We start from the raw sequence: 16,126 nt of genomic DNA on the forward strand, positions 1-16,126 counted from the left end.
GTCAGGCTTTCTACCATAAAGCCACGGTCAACACTGGGTTTTCATGAATGAGATGGAAACTTACGTTCGGATTGGATTTTGAACGTCTCTGAACACACAGACCTAAGAAAGGCTGTAACATCACTCATTAACGCTGGTGAAAATCCTCAAACTGATTTTTAATTCTTGAGGCAATTATTATTCTTGGAAGTATGGACATGAGAGTCACTCTGAATGACATATGAGGCCAGTTGATTCAATGGAATAACCATTCACGATACCCACGCACTCTGGTTTTAAAGAGAAAGCTAAAGTCACATGAGATTGTCGTATTTAATAGGGTGAAAAAGACAATATTTCATGACAGATCGGAGGCGATCCGATCGAATAGGTTACATTCATCCCATCAGACTTGGTTTCAGTTCACTTGTTTTTCTGTGCAGTTTTGGTGAAATGCCAACAGATTCCTGTGTTACAAGTTTGTATTTATAAATAAGCGGGTGGACATGAATTCCCCAAGCTTCTCATTATACAGATAGATGTTAACAAAATTTTCCACTGAAAAAGAGTAGCTTTGTCAATATGTGAGTAAATGAGTGAAAGATTAATTAAACACTTAGCTATGGTTGTTAATGATTATTGGTTATATTACTGATTTTACCCCGTCTGTCAAACTAACTACCAGAGTGAACATTATAAATGCTAGATATAATACTAAGTAGTTCCTGTTTGGTTTGATTTATGTAATGTGCGTATACATTGCTGAATATAGTTGCAGATTATGCACAGTAATTTTGAATATCACAATGGTTCACAGAATGGAAACTGAGGCTCTGTCTGCCAACTGAGGGATGATGATGAAAATGATCATTCAGATGACTTGTCATCCAGAGGTCCATTTAAATTGACACTTCTTTCCAATATTACACACAGAATCTGAGAGCTCAGTGTGTTTATTGCTCAAAGCGCATCCAGATAAATGCACAAAGGCAGCTTGATATCTTAGTCAGTAATTATAAAGTCAGATTTGACCTTCATAAGATGGAAAGTGCAAAAGAAACATATCTAACATCATTTTTAGGAGATCTTTTGTGGCGATAGTAAAACCACGATGCAATGTGTGTCTACAGCAGATCTTAAATCATAAACCTTTTCAACGGAATATAACAACAACAAGATTGCATTTATAGAATATTGTAACGGTGGCCTTTTGTCTACCTTTCAGAGGGCAGTCCCCTTCCAAGATTGGATGCACACTTGCCCACAGTTATAATAATAATGGCGATAATAATCTTACTTCTGATATAGCACCTTTCGGTGGCTGAAGGACATCTCAACGTCCTTCTGTAAGGTGTAGTGACTGTAAGTGTCTGGTTAAAACACAGATAAGTTTTGCTTTGCACCTATTTCTGAAAACACTACGTGGATTTCTCCCTCCTTCACTTACAGCAGAGAAACTATAACCATAATTGTTAATTTAACACACTGAATACAATCGCAGGAGCTTTGTTCATTGAACCATTTTGTCCTTTTTATGAAGCATTCAAATGTGTGTGCGCTCATCTAAATGTCTGACATTGATAGCATGCAGTGAGCTACAATGTCAAAACATCGTACAGAAAATAAAGCTTAGCGAATTCTCTGACTGCAGAGATAATATAAAATGCGATAGCTCAGGTCCCCCCACCGTTTGAGATAATCTAAAATGTTGGCGGGGTGTATTTATGTATAAGTGTGCATTAACATTAAAAAATACAAAGTGTTGTTATGTAAATTTCAGAACATCTTGAGAATATTTTCACCTGGTACAAAAGCTAAAATATAATTCATACTCCATCCAGTTGGGTCAGACAGCAGCTTCTTCCAACACATTGCTCACGTCCAGCCCCATATTAACCTATCCCGTTACCAAAAGCTTTTTTTTATAAATATAAGTATTTGTGTATCACATCTCTTTGAGCTGTCAATTTCAAAGCCTCAGCTTGAATGTTTGTCCTTTTAAGCAAAGTTAAGCATCCCACAATGCAGCACACCCTATTCTATGTTCAGTTACATCAAAATAGCAATTCAAAAGCAGCCCTGCTCCTGCTCCCCATATTAATAATGTTTCCTGGTTTTAAAAAAAATGATGGCAATTCTGACAATCTCGACTATATTTCCACAGATATTTCATACTTAATTTTCCTCACAGGAAAGCAGATCAGCTTCCTAGCTCTAATCTTCTTCACTTGCCTATGCATCAAAATGGCTCTGTGGTGACATGTCAGAGAGGGTATAGATGCATGAAATGGCTGGATTCAAATGGATTTGCATAATTTGAAGGCTGGAGGTTTTTTCTCTCTCGTCGTTGTTGTTGGTTAACGTTCTGAGCTGAGAATTATTTCGGGGACCTTTGCTCGTGAATTTGAGCACTTTAGCCATCGGGAACAAATTCGATGAGGACGGAAAAGCGAAGCATCCCGGAGTCAACGGGGTCTCTTTGCATGCTTTAAATCAATAATTTTCTTCTGCAAGTACAAGATTTGCTGATCACCATCCAAAGAAAAAAGAAGTTTCAGTCCTCCTGCTGGTAGATAATGCAATAATGTCTTAGTCAGGAAAAAGGTACATTTCAGTGAGCTTTTTCACCAGTTAGATCAGCATGATTATTTGAGATGATGCCAATTCAATTAAGGGCAGCCTTGAAACTACCTAATAAATTGTAGATCCATTTCATTTTAATTTCAGACTTTTTCAAAGAAATCAGTACTTTTTATTGATGTTGGCAATTTTGTTTGACTAACTAACAAGCACAAAATCAAATTTTAATGTAATACTAATAGAACGATCAAAGTGTTGCCGTACTGATTAACTAGGACCATATTCAAGAACATGAATACCTCTGCAGCAGTCGAGCAAAATTTCCCCTTCATTGCTGCCCTTCCCTTCGAACAATTATCCTTACAGAATAGAATTGTCATCACAATCCGGCAACCATTCGAGTCATGAGACTTGAACCCTAAAGGACAAAATAGAGCAACAAAAGATGGGAATTGAGTTTCAGACTCACTGCTAATAGAAGAGCTCCTTTGTCAAAGTGGAGAATCAAACCCAAACGGTGAAACGAATCAGTGGAATCATAGAAAATACATAGAATCATACATGTAGGTAATAGGTAATCTTCCCAATTCTTAATATTTTCACTGCCTTGCGTGATAGTAGGTAACTGGAACTGTATTAATGACTGCAGCAGAGTCTCAGGCTCTCAAGGGTATAAATTGCTTGAGCTTCACCACTGTGGTTGGTGATTAATAAGAGCTCCTTGCTAGCTTGTAAAATATACAGGGACTTTACAGGAAATATTGAGAGGCGTTTAAAGGCATCTTCCTGACATGAAAGGTGCTGTATTATACAGATGCTGCACACATGATGGGCCAAATGGTTTTCTTCTGTGCTGTAAATTTCTATGGTTCTGTGGTATGAAATGCAAAGATTATTATTATGTTCAGCAACACATCCAACTGTTGGAGATTGTCAGCTACAGCAGAAAGCAATGCCCAGTAAAGATTTACTCATTTCAGTCTGTGCCTATTCCTATGTCCTCCAATATTGTTCTCAAGCAGATGCATAAGTTCTTTTGTAAAGTCAAAGTCTACACTAGAGTTCTATCCAACAATCCTTTCCCCGCCCAAAAGGCAACTTATCCTACGTTAATGTTTCTGGAGATGGAACAGTGGACGCATAGCCCAGGCTCTCTTACAATGTAATCAAGGCTTTTTCAAGCAGATGCTCAAAACAGAATATGCTCCAAGGGCTTTCTCTGCATGCATGCCTGAGCTGCCTGTCAACATCTACAGACTTTCTCAGGTAAACACTCCTACCTGCCAAAAAAAAATAAAGTCTGACATTACATTTACCAGCCTGTTCCATCAGGGGACGTGGCTCTTAGTAACAGTTGCATTTAGGTGTTAGTTTAATAAAAAACTACAACTTTCCAATTAACAGGTTTTTAAAAAATGATTTTCTCCGCTTACCCTTTGTTCCACACCCAACCAATAGGGCTGCCAATGTGCTCCCAGGTCTCTATCAATGCTGTTCGGGGACTGGATGCTAAGTGTTGAATTAGTCTGGCTCAGGGTGTTGCTTCCTTCCTGTAGAGAAGCATCTGGCCTCCGCTTGGTTCCATTTCCATTGCAGTCAAACCCGGGAGATCAGTATGTGAAGGATCACAGGTGCAGGCCTCTGTTCTGCACCATATCGGGTTCCAGTGCACCACCTCAATTAACAGTTGTTTCGTGAGATTGTAATATTATTCTAAATAATTAATACTTTGAATTTTTAATACAATTAAAACCTGACAAAATAAAACATCAAAGCACAAGACACGTAAGAAGAATTCATGAGAAGGTGGTACCAGTTCAATTAGAATGCCAATAAAACAAAACCCCAATACTTTTTTTGGGTTCAGCACATGTGCACTTAATGTCTGACCATGCCATTCTGGGACTTCTCATCAGAAACGCCACTCCAATGACATCTCTGTTCCAGGCCACTGGAGAGCCAAGCTTTGGATAATTGTGCTGATATGTCACTCATGACATGAATTGCTGGTAAGCTGCCCTGTTGAACCACTGAGCCCAGTGTTGAAAAGTGCCTATATAAAGTGTGGTACCAAACAAATTGGCAAATCTATGTGAGCTTTACCAGCGTGCAAAGAGGAACATCTCTGAACTAAAATGTCTCCTCAACATACTTCATCTAAATCTAATACATGTGTTGTTTATTGACTGAATATATTTCCCCCTGTATGGTAATGTACCCTTTTTTATTTGATCAGTAACCCCAGAGGTCCTGAAATATTTGCAATTGTGCTGGTACAGTATTGTGCTTTCCATCATTTCATTGTTTTGTCAAGTGGTCATTTCAAACCTCCTATAAATGATTACATCTACTTGATTAACGGCGCATAGATTTTGTTCCGTGGATCGATTGCAGCAGTGTCTGGGACACTTACAGTGAAATGTTCTCAGTTTGCAACAATTTGAAGACATGTAATGCATTAGCAGTCCATTTACTCATTAAACGTATTGAGTTTTCCCCATACAACAATAATCAAGTGAGATTCAATAATAGTGCGAAGCAGGAAGCAAGCACACAGGACAGCAATCATGTTTAAAGTTTAATACAATTTAATGTATTTTGCAGAATAATATTGAAACACTCTAAATTAAGGTGGATAAGATATGGATTATTCCTGGAATATCTGCAATATTCAATGATCAACCTCCCACCCCCCTAAAACAATTAGTTTCCTGAAATCGGATTATTTAGATAAGAGGTTGATGCAAATGAATAAAACATTCAACATTTCCTTTAGATGTAAGGGAACCATAGTTTTGCAGAGCGTGTGATGTCTTCGCTGCTCAGAACAGTCTGTTGTACAGTAGCTTGTACCTTGACTTTCACAGTATCACCTCCGGAACACACCAAGCGCCATGGATAGCAAATGTGTTAATGTTGCTGGTACTCAGTAAAAAAAAGCGATTTGTCATTTCAAATTATCAATTTCAAGAGAGAGAAAGCTGTCCCAGGTGTCCGCTTCTGAAATCTTGTACATGTTGGGATGGCACTCAGTGTCTCGCCATTGGCGGTTTTTCGAGACCTCTTCCTGCAAAGCTGTTTTGGGAATTTCCCGTGAACCGTTTTCTCTCACACCAGTTTGACAGTTGCTCCTGTAAGCCAAAACTCACTCTCTTGCATTGTTGCCTGTGCCTCAGAACACTTTATTCTCCATGCTAGATGATATGAACTGAGATTAACCGTTTACAATTTGCTTCTAGATTTACAATGGTCACATTTCCAAAATGGCGACATTACAACAAGGACCAATGAATTATTATAGAAGTCATTTCATTTACAAAATTCAATTTTCAATAAGCAAACAATATTAATGCAATCCTTACACCTGAACTAGTCCCTTTCACGGCAGGAGGACATCTCAAAGCACTTCACAGGATATACTGTAAAGTGGAGTGACTGTGTGTTTTGTGGGTGAACACAGCAGCCAATCTGACACAGCAATCTCCCACAAACAGCCATGAAGTGAATGACCAATTTTATCTGAGGGATTTATTGGGCAGGACTGGGAGAAACTCCCTTCTCTTCTTGAATAGCCCTTAAATGTCCATCTGAACTGGCAGCCTTTGTTTCGGTTTAACATCTTATTTGAAGGACAACACCTCTGACAACAAATTAGCTTATTCCCCAGCACTGCACTGCATGTAAGTCCCAACATGGGGCTTGAACCCACAACCCTCTGACTCAGAGGTGCTATCAACTGAGTCAGGCTGACACACATTGTTAGAAAAGCTACAAAGAACAAAGTGGACGACAAATCTAAGATAGCAAAGTCCTTTCATTTACCCTTCCTTACCTCTTAGTGTGTCTCGCTTCAGGCTGAGTCTCAGGTCGGATGAACAAAGCTTGCTTTTTTGCTCTGGAAATTCAAATTCCTTCGATGTTTTTTCCCTCGATCGGGCTTTGATGAATTACAAATTAATGGCTTCTCGTGTAACAGTTTTGGGCGGACTTTGACTCCTTCCACTAACAAATCAGCACTGAGCCGAGCTGCTGGTAGGCACTCAATACACCTGAACTCTTGAAATGAAAAACCTTTGATGATGGCTTTGATCTTGATATTTTTAGACATCAAAGTGGAAGAAATTATTTTCTTCAGACAGCCACTATACAGTGGTCTCCTGTCATTAAATCATAAGATACATTAAATGGCCTAAAATGTGGCATCCAATTTGGAATTGTTAACATACCATATTGACAGGGTCATTCAATAGCACTTAAATAAACTGGGGCAAACTGATGTCCCTCGCCTTGCAAGCTCAGATTCACAATTGTTTAAAGCATTTTCCCACCTTGATCAGCACAGGAAATGATAGATGTTTAAAACCCAAGAAACCTTGGCACATGCCCTATCTGAATTGTCGCTTCATCCTCTCTACCTCCTGCAGGAAAGCTCTGCAAATAGTCTCCATAATCTCAAAATCCATTCAAGCAAAACCTCCATTATATTCATCCATCTCCACATCTCCAATATTCGAAACTGGCTGCATTGCCTCCAAGACAAGATTCCCCTACCCCCTCCTAATCTCGGCAGCGCAGAAATCATTGTGGTCCATAGAGCATTCGATCTAAAGAATTCGGCAGAAAGCACCAGATGTACTGAATACGCAGAGCTGTTACTTATTTTTAAAACCACAGACCTATTGAACCTTTCCCTGTCTTTAACCTTTCTTTAAGCCTTCAGACTTGTTGCAGGGACAAACTGACAGGTTCTGCTGTGTGCACAGCCAGGCCTTCTCATGGCACTTCTCCAAGCGCCATTAGAAGTTTTATTTTCAAAGGAACAAATGTTCCCATCAGAGTGGAATCGTCATGGAAACAGAATGCACACAATGCGGTCGACATCACACATTCTGGACATTTTTCATTTCAATGAGCTTGTTGTCAGAGGTCAAGATAGAGAAAAAAATCTGGTTTAGAGCTGAACAATGATTTTTAAAAATATATACATTTACCCGAGAGGTGTGGAAGTTTTCATAACTTAATTGAAGCTAAATGTGCAAAATAAGGGTTCTGACCTACAGTTCTCAAAGCTAGGATCTATAAACGTTTTTTTACAAAGAGATTACAAAGTCGGTGGCTAACCCACGTTAGTGAGAAGATTGTTGTATTCCACCACCGATATTGCTTGTCACAGGAAATGTATTCATTCTCATTCTACCTTATTATCCATTTATTATTATTATTATTATTATTATTAAATTCCAAACAAGTGCACATTGTTCATTGTGTGACCTGTGTCCCACACATATAAAAGGATCACTTAGAACACCTCAGACAACGAAATTACTGAATTAAAGAAAAACTTAACTCTTTGAAATTATCTAACCAATAAAGATAAACATGGTCTCTCCCCCATCAGTGTGTGGGATTCTCGATTAACCCAACACAAAAAATTAATGATTTTGTTTGGTGGGTGGGAGGAAGAAGGATGAGGACAGACGGTATCAACAACAATAACAAGAAGATTACATTTGTATAGTGCCTTTCACGTCAGGACGACGTCATTTCAGAATTATTTTTACATAGTATCCAGTACAGCTAATTACATACTTGTGTTAAAGTGCAGCAAAAACTCAAGAGATGAACTTCATTCCATTCATTAAATTATTGATGTGCGAAACCAGTCTTAAAAAACATCTGTTATTGCAATGACCTAGTAATAATCCTATCAAAGGCAGATAAGTGGACAGTTTTCACAGCATTATGATCTTTCCTTCATATTGGTCTGGTTCATGCATTCTGTGCTCACTCAGTTTGGCCTCTACAGTTGCCATGTTCCTGTACAAATTATGGGTAAATTATGTAATAACATCTGGCTCCTCTGTAAAACTTGATGGTATTGAATCAATGAAACAGATGGCCTTAGCAATGATGTCATAGGTGAGGCTTTACCCAAGGGCCAACATGATAGTAAAATAATTTCCCTCATAATTCTTAAGAGGATAAGGTCATGATAACCCAGAGGTCTAAGCACTTTAAACAGCAAGTGAACAACCACGTCAAAGGAACAAGAAATAGTCACAATAATAAAAGAAAACGGGAATTAACCGGAGAGAAAAGTTCTTGTAATAAAAGTTCACCGCTGAGGTTTGTATACTTCCCAGCTATTTGTTTATAAGTCCACCCACCATGTAATGAAATGCTGTTACATTATGTTGCCTCATCATTGCTGCCAACGTTATGAGGTGAGAGATTTTACGAGCACAAGTGCGAGACAGATTGCAAACTCACTGAAATATAAAGCACTCTCTTCCTTTCTCCAAGGTGCGCAGCACAAACAAGACATTTGCTCAGTTTGTTAAACGGAATAAATGAATCTCACCTCCTGCAAAATAAAAAGGACAATTTTGAAAATTACTGTTGTTTCTTTTTCGGCACCGTTTGTGCCTCTGTCAGGAGACAAGAAAAAATAAAATGCATTTTGTGCTTCATTTTTAATTTGCTCAATGTTTGGCTGAAACTTGCACCGATTGTGGCAGCAACTTGACAGCAAATTTGGGAGTATGAATATTGGCTCAGAGTATGAAGCCATTTGGAGGACACAGTATCAGGATCGATGCAATTCCTAATGGCAAAGTATAAACAGATGTGAATTGCATTGGGCCAGCTTCCCGTGAGATTTGTTCAAAGCTCTCAGCATGTACCGTGTACAGTCCAGGAGCTTTGAAAGGAGCATTTTTAATACTATTCGTCAGTTGTGCAGCAAACTGTTTAATACTGTTAATAATGTTTTTCTTCTGATGCCCATGGAAAACATGTGGAGTGGGCAGCATAAATCCTGCTTCCCATCACTGCGCTGCTGGGATTGAAGTGTTTTTCCTCTCGGGAGTATCATAGTGGCATAAACACAGAATTATTACAGCAGATGTTATATAATCCTAACAATGCATCCAATTAAAACTATTCTCATCAACAATGTCCTTCAAGTACAAAGTGTTTGAGTACTGCAGCATAAAGCATATACATCTTCAAACACACAATATTTATGTGGGGTCCAATGCACACTTATTCTGCCAATGTATACCTCCCTCTAACTCTAGCATGGCCTAGGTTGATGCTCCAATACAGTTCTGGAGGAGCGCTGCATTGTTAAAGGTGTCGTCCTTTGGATACGCTAAAACTGAAGTCCCATCTTATTGTGCCAGATGGACATTAAAGTTCCAATGGCACTGTTCAAAAAGGGGTCAAAGTTTCTCCCGGAGTTTTGGTCAACATTGCCCCAGATAAGATTGATCATTTACTTCATGGCTGTTTGTGAGACATTGCTGTGTGCAAGTTCACTGTTGCGTTCACCTACAAAATAAGTCACTACACTTTACAGCAAATCCTATGAGACAATTTAAGATGTCCTTCTGAAATAAATGGCACTATATCAAAGCAAGGATTTTTTTTTATGGCTTTTTCAGGTTGCTTCATAATTCAGAGTGCTTCTGTTGCCTACCCCCAAGTACAGTACATTCCACACTGGCCCTTCAAGCTTCAGAAGGAACTGGAGCAGTGAAAATGTGCAGCCAACTTGAAAGAGCTACACTGACTGAAATCTACTGAAAAAGGGAGTTTATTGCCTCTACAGGTTGAACCTGCGCCAGTAGTTAAAACAGATCGTTTCCTAATTGCATTGTAATCCATTTGTTTTTGGGTGGTTGTGTCAGTGTTACATTGCACCCAACTCAATGAACCTTACAGCCAGACCACCAATTGTCACACATTTGGCCAGCAGCAGGTGAGGTGCCAAATTGTGTTGCGGTGCCAAATTTGAAGAATAACATGCACTAAAGTAGCAATAATCAGATAACAAAATCCCCCTCATCTCTTGAAGCTGATGATGGATAAACAGAGCTGCGTTTCGATTGAAACAAGTTGGCGTCAAAATGAAGTAAGCAAACATTCTCGATGTTTGGTTCCAAATTATTTCTGACTGCCCAATTTACTTCAATGATTGGAACTGAAAAACCTACCCATATTTTGGCATTCCATATCATTGATTGTTTGCATCATCAATCCCAAGCTGTCTTCAATAGTTGCTTGGCCCAGAAGGCGATGAGAGGTATCTGGGAGACTGGCATAAATTGTGGAATGTTATGATCTACAGGGTTGCAAAGTATTTAGCTCCAATGACTGCACATTACTGACACAGCACACTTTCAAAGATCTTATGCTTGTCTTCTGGAGGAAAGACAAATTCATTAGAAGGCAGAACCAGCTCTCCAGACTGTTAGACCTGTTGAGCCTCATTAGTTTGTCGCTTTCTATACTGTGAACTTTTAGCCAGGATAATGGGTGAGCAGAACTCTTACCAATAATTCTCCTTGTTTGGCTGATAAAAGACAAGTGAGGTTTCATATCTGTTCTTCATCCTGCTCTGTGAGAAAATACAGAATTCATAGCAGAAGAAATGGATTGTGCAGGAAACACATCAAAAGGTACAGTAATTACTTTTGAATTATAGTCTAATCTTACCAACATAGACCCATGCAAAAAAACCACACTGCTTTCGTAAGCATCTGTTGTTATCTCACTCAATCATTTTAAAAATGCAACTACTTGTGAATAGCATACACCTTTCACAGAAATGAGTTTGTCTAAAATGTGCGCTAAATGCAATCTGACTGTGAGAAAACACTCATTATAATAATCAGCTGAATTTGGAATTGCTGACTCTTCTAACACTTCATGAAACAAGTGAACAGCAGGATTTCCCAGACATTTCCTTGCCTGGTATATGCTCTACCAAATTCTAAATTATTTAGAATTATACATCAAATTCCATTTGCAATTTTCGAAATAAAAACTATATGTGCCATATCAAAAAAATAAATGCGTGTATGTACTTGCAAACAAAGTGAAGGCAGATAATTGGTACATAACTGCAGAAATATTCGCAATCTTCTCTGTACGAAAAAATATTTCACAGAACATTATCTACAGGATGTAGCTGCTCTTTTCCCTCCTATTTACATACTGTAGCGAAAGACTATAGAATCGATCGCAGTCAAACCACACTGCAGGACTTCTAATGCACTTTCAGGGCTAATTAAATAGAACTTGAGTTTGGGTCACCTGAAAATCAGAAGCAACGTGAAATCAGTGCACCTTAATATTGACCATGGTAGCATTCAGTGCACCTTGCCTCATCCATCTTCGTGGATACAAATCATTGCAATATAAAGCATCACCATCAGCAACTCATATCTTCAACTACAACAGCAACCTATAGGGGAAGAAATTATTTGGATTGGGATTGGGCATCCTTCCCCACAAAAATTTAATTTGCTATCATGTGCTTATAAATAACTAATGCAGTTATGTTATTTAATTTTACATTCAGAATATAACGATGTTTATTCTTGATGATTGCAACGCTCTCGAGACCAATATTCATTCCAACTGAGGTCGACCCCATTTTGAATCTGTAAACAGTGCAGTCATTCTGGCAAATACTATGTACTACTCTGAACAAAACCTTCCAACTGTAACTGCAGTATATCGGGTCAATCCTCTAACAATTTTTTTCCCATAAGTCTTCCCACACAGCTCCATCCCTTTTCGCTTTCCCCCCTTCACAAAGAGTGAGTCCCTGTCTATCTTGGGAGAAGAGGGGGGTTGGGGTGGTATGATGTGTGCTTGTCTCTCTATAATTGGCTGCATCTTCACTTTGTGCTGCCTTTCCAAAGATGGGAAAAAGATCAACGCTGGTAACCTTGCACATGTGCACACAAGGAATTAATGCCCAAGCAGTATAAAATCTTTTTAAAAATGTCAGATATTTGGATTGATTTGGAGACATAATTTCAAAAGATTTCAAAATAACTACGTTACAGGTTAGATCGGAAATTGGACAAGAATGTATTGCAAATCCACATTGGCCAGATAACAGGAGAAAATTTACTAACCTACATTTTCAGAATCCTGAAATAAAGGGGGCATTTTTAGAGTGTTGTAAAGGACAGCTATTAATCCAATGTTAAGTGTATAGTTTTTGTAAGTTTCAGATCTTGCCTGAAACCATGGTGTCATCACTACAGAAAAAAACACTACACGAACAGTAATTAAATGTGAAGCATTTTGAAACAAATTGACGTGATAAGGTGTGATAAAATCCCAAGGTTTCTTTGAAAATTCTTTTGAACTAAATTTAAAGGGGTTTATAAAAAGCAATGAAACAAAATCGTAGGTTATCTGTAGCAAAACAGGAGCTGCCAGCAGATACTGGTGAGCCCTGGCCAATGCAAGCCGTAGCACGGCTATTTCAAATGAGCAGTGACATTGCTCAGCTCCCAGTGCACACAAGATGTTCTCCACGTTGTTTCTTTCATGTTTGGAGTAAATGTAACTATGATTAAGCTGTAATTTTTGCCACAACAATCAGGACGGATGAGAAGAAAAATCTTTATTCTGTATCAGGAACAATCCAGGAGGATAATTTGAGGCATTTGTAAACCAGAATCGCTGGAGTCATCACAATTTCCGGCTTCCAAAATTCACAGCGAGTGAATCACAAGTTGGCAACATCCTAAAAAGAGGCCAGTGAGCAAAATGGTTTGAGAAGTTATACTTCTCCAACTTGGGAATAGCAAATGCTGTAGTTAATCCAGTTTGCATCAAATCCAGTTTGCAAATGCTGCAAATTAGACTGGACTGTCACAGATATAGTACTATGGTGAACATTTTCTTTTGTAAATGAGGAATTCAATAATATTTCCATGGTAAAATACAACAACATTTCATTTATAGAACTCCTTTCATGTCGGGAGGGCGTCCCAAAGCGCTGGACAGTTGGGTCGGGACCCGAGCAGGGGGGAAATGGTCAGGGTGAGAGAAGGGAGGGAGCGAGGAGGGGGTAGAGAGTCAAGAGGGGAGCTGAAGGCACAATCGAAGAGAAAGGAAGGAGGAAAGGGAGGAGGCGGCGAAGGCACTGGGGGATGGAGTTCCAGAGCCTAGGGGCTGAGAGGCTGAAAGCCCGGCCACCGATGGTAGGGCGGTTGGGGCGGGGGATGTGGAGCAGACCGGAGCCAGAGGAACGGAGGGTACGGGCAGGTAGGTAGGGGGATAGTAGGTCGGAGAGGTAGGAGGGAGCAAGGCCGTGAATGGCCTTGTAGGTGAGGATGAGGATCTTGAATTCGATCCTCTGGGGGATGGGGAGCCAGTGGAGGCGAGCGAGGGTGGGAGTGATGTGGTCCCGAAGCCTGGTGCGGGACAGTACACGAGCTGCAGAGTTCTGAATGACCTGCAGCTTGTGGAGGGAGGTGCCGGGAAGGCCGACGAGGAGAGAGTTCCCATAGTCCAGCCTTGAGGTGATAAAGGCGTGGACCAGAGTTTCAGCAGCGTGAGGGGTGAGGTAGTGCCGTAGTCTGGCGATATTCCAGAGGTGATGGAAGGCGGTGCCAGTTGTGGCGCGGATATGAGGAAGAAAGGACAGCTCAGGGTTGAACAGAACCCCGAGGTTCCTGACTGCTTTGAGAGGTGGAGAGTGCAGCCTTGGATGCTGATGCTGTCAGCGCCTGAGGTGTGGAGGCGCTGACGTGAGCCAATCAGGAGGGCCTCAGTTTTGCGCACATTGAGCTGAAGAAAGTTGTCTCTCGTCCAGGACTCAATGTCAGACAGGCAGCTGTCAGGACATCGGGGGTCGTGGAGTTGAGGGTAGAAAAGGAAAGGTAGGTGTCATCCGCATTCATGTGGAAGTTAACCCCATGTTTGCAGATGATGTCACCGAGGGGGAGCATATAGAGGGTGAAGAGGAGGGGACCGAGGACAGAGCCTTGAGGGACACCGCACGAGACAGTGCGGGGGCTGGAGGAAAAGCCATTTGTGGAAACAAAATGAAGACAGTGGGAGAGGTACGACCTAAACCACTCAAGGACAGGGCCTTGAAGGTTGAGGTGGGAGGACAAGTGGTGGAGGAGGATAGCGTGGTCGACCGTATCGAATGAGGCCGAGAGGACGAGGAGGCAGAGGGAGCCCTGGTCGCAGATGGTCAAGATGTCATTGGTGACCTTGACCAGGGCGGTTTCTGTGCTATGTGCAGCACGGAAACCCAACTGAAGGGGTTCGAATAATGAATGGGTGGAGAGGAAAGAGCGCAGCTGGGAGGCAACAACTCGTTCCAGGACCTTGGACAGGAAGGGGAGGTTGGAGATGGGCCGGTAGCTTGATAGCTGCGACGCATCAAGGGAGGGTTTTTTCAAAGTGGGAGTGATGGTGGCAGTTTTTAGGGGAATGGGAACAGGGCCAGAGGAGAGGGACAGGTTGATGATGTCTGTGAGAAGTGGGGCAAAGAGGTGTAGCTGGGAGATATGGAGCTGGGTGATAAGGAATGGAGTGGGGATGGGGTCAAGGGAGCAAGTGGTGGGTTTCAGGGACAGGATGAGGTTGGTGACAGAGGGTGGGGAAACGGGTTCGAAGGTGTGTAGGGGAGGATGGGTAGGCGTCGGAGTGTGGGAGGGAAGGGGTGGGGAGTGGGTGGAAGTTGGAGGGGCAGTGACCGCGGAGCGGATTCCCTTGATTTTGGATTCAAGGAAATCCAGCATCTCCTTGCAGTGAAGGTTGGAGATGACCTGCGCGGGGTGGCGGGGGGGACGGAGGAGTCGGGATGTGGTAGAGAACAGAAGCCTGGGGTTGTTCTTCGCCTCCAGACACTGAGGCCCCGGGTGATCACCAAATCGAGTGGGTGGTGGAGTTGATGTGGAGGGAGAGGTTGAGCGAGGAGTGCAGGGAGAAGTCCGAGGAGATGGAGCAGGAGGGGGTGAAGTGCAGGTTGAAGTCACCCAGGATGATGAGGCGATCAGAGCAGAGGCAGAGAGATGTTAGTAGGGTAGAAAAATCCAAGATGAAGGTGTGAGAGGTTTTAGGGGGCTGGTAGAGGAGGAGGATTTTGAGTGAGAGATAGGAGGGATGGGAGAGGGTGAGGTGCTCAAAAGAGGGGAAAGAGCAAGTGGTGTCCTTGAGATAAGGGCTACACCACCGCCACGGCGGCTGGGGCGAGGGATGTGGTGGGAGGTGTAGCCGGGTGGTGTGGCCTCCGTGAGGGGGAAGGTGTCGCTTGGGGTGAGCCAGGTTTCCGTTAAGGCCATGATGTCAAAGCTCTCATCAAGGATGAGATCGTTGATGACCAGGGCCTTGTTACAAAGGGAGCAGACGTTTTGTAGTCCGATGTGGAAGGAGCGGTTGACAGAATGGTGTGTGGGGAGGGAGGGGGGTTCAGGTTGTGGGGCAGGGGTGGGGGGAATGGGGATGAGAGGTTGGTTCCCCGGGTCTGTGTCCGGGGTGGCTGGCGAGTGTGGTGGGGAATGGGGCAGTCGGTGTGGCTGCTGCTCGACAGCCAACGCCGAGTGCCATGGTGAGCCCAGCGGAGGATTCCCAGGCTGGAACAGAGGGAGGTTGTGGGAGGGTCAAGTGGGGATAGAAGGCGAGGGGGACAGAGAGAGAGGACGACAGAGTGGGAGAGATGCAGAGGGGGGAGGTTTTGGGGGGAGGGAGGAGAGGGTGAGGGGGCTCGGTTCAGAGCGGTAGCCATAATGCGCACGTGGGG

Source organism: Callorhinchus milii, unplaced genomic scaffold, assembly GCF_018977255.1.
Source record: "Callorhinchus milii isolate IMCB2004 unplaced genomic scaffold, IMCB_Cmil_1.0 Scaffold15, whole genome shotgun sequence".
In the NCBI taxonomy this organism is placed as follows: Eukaryota; Metazoa; Chordata; class Chondrichthyes; order Chimaeriformes; family Callorhinchidae; genus Callorhinchus; species Callorhinchus milii.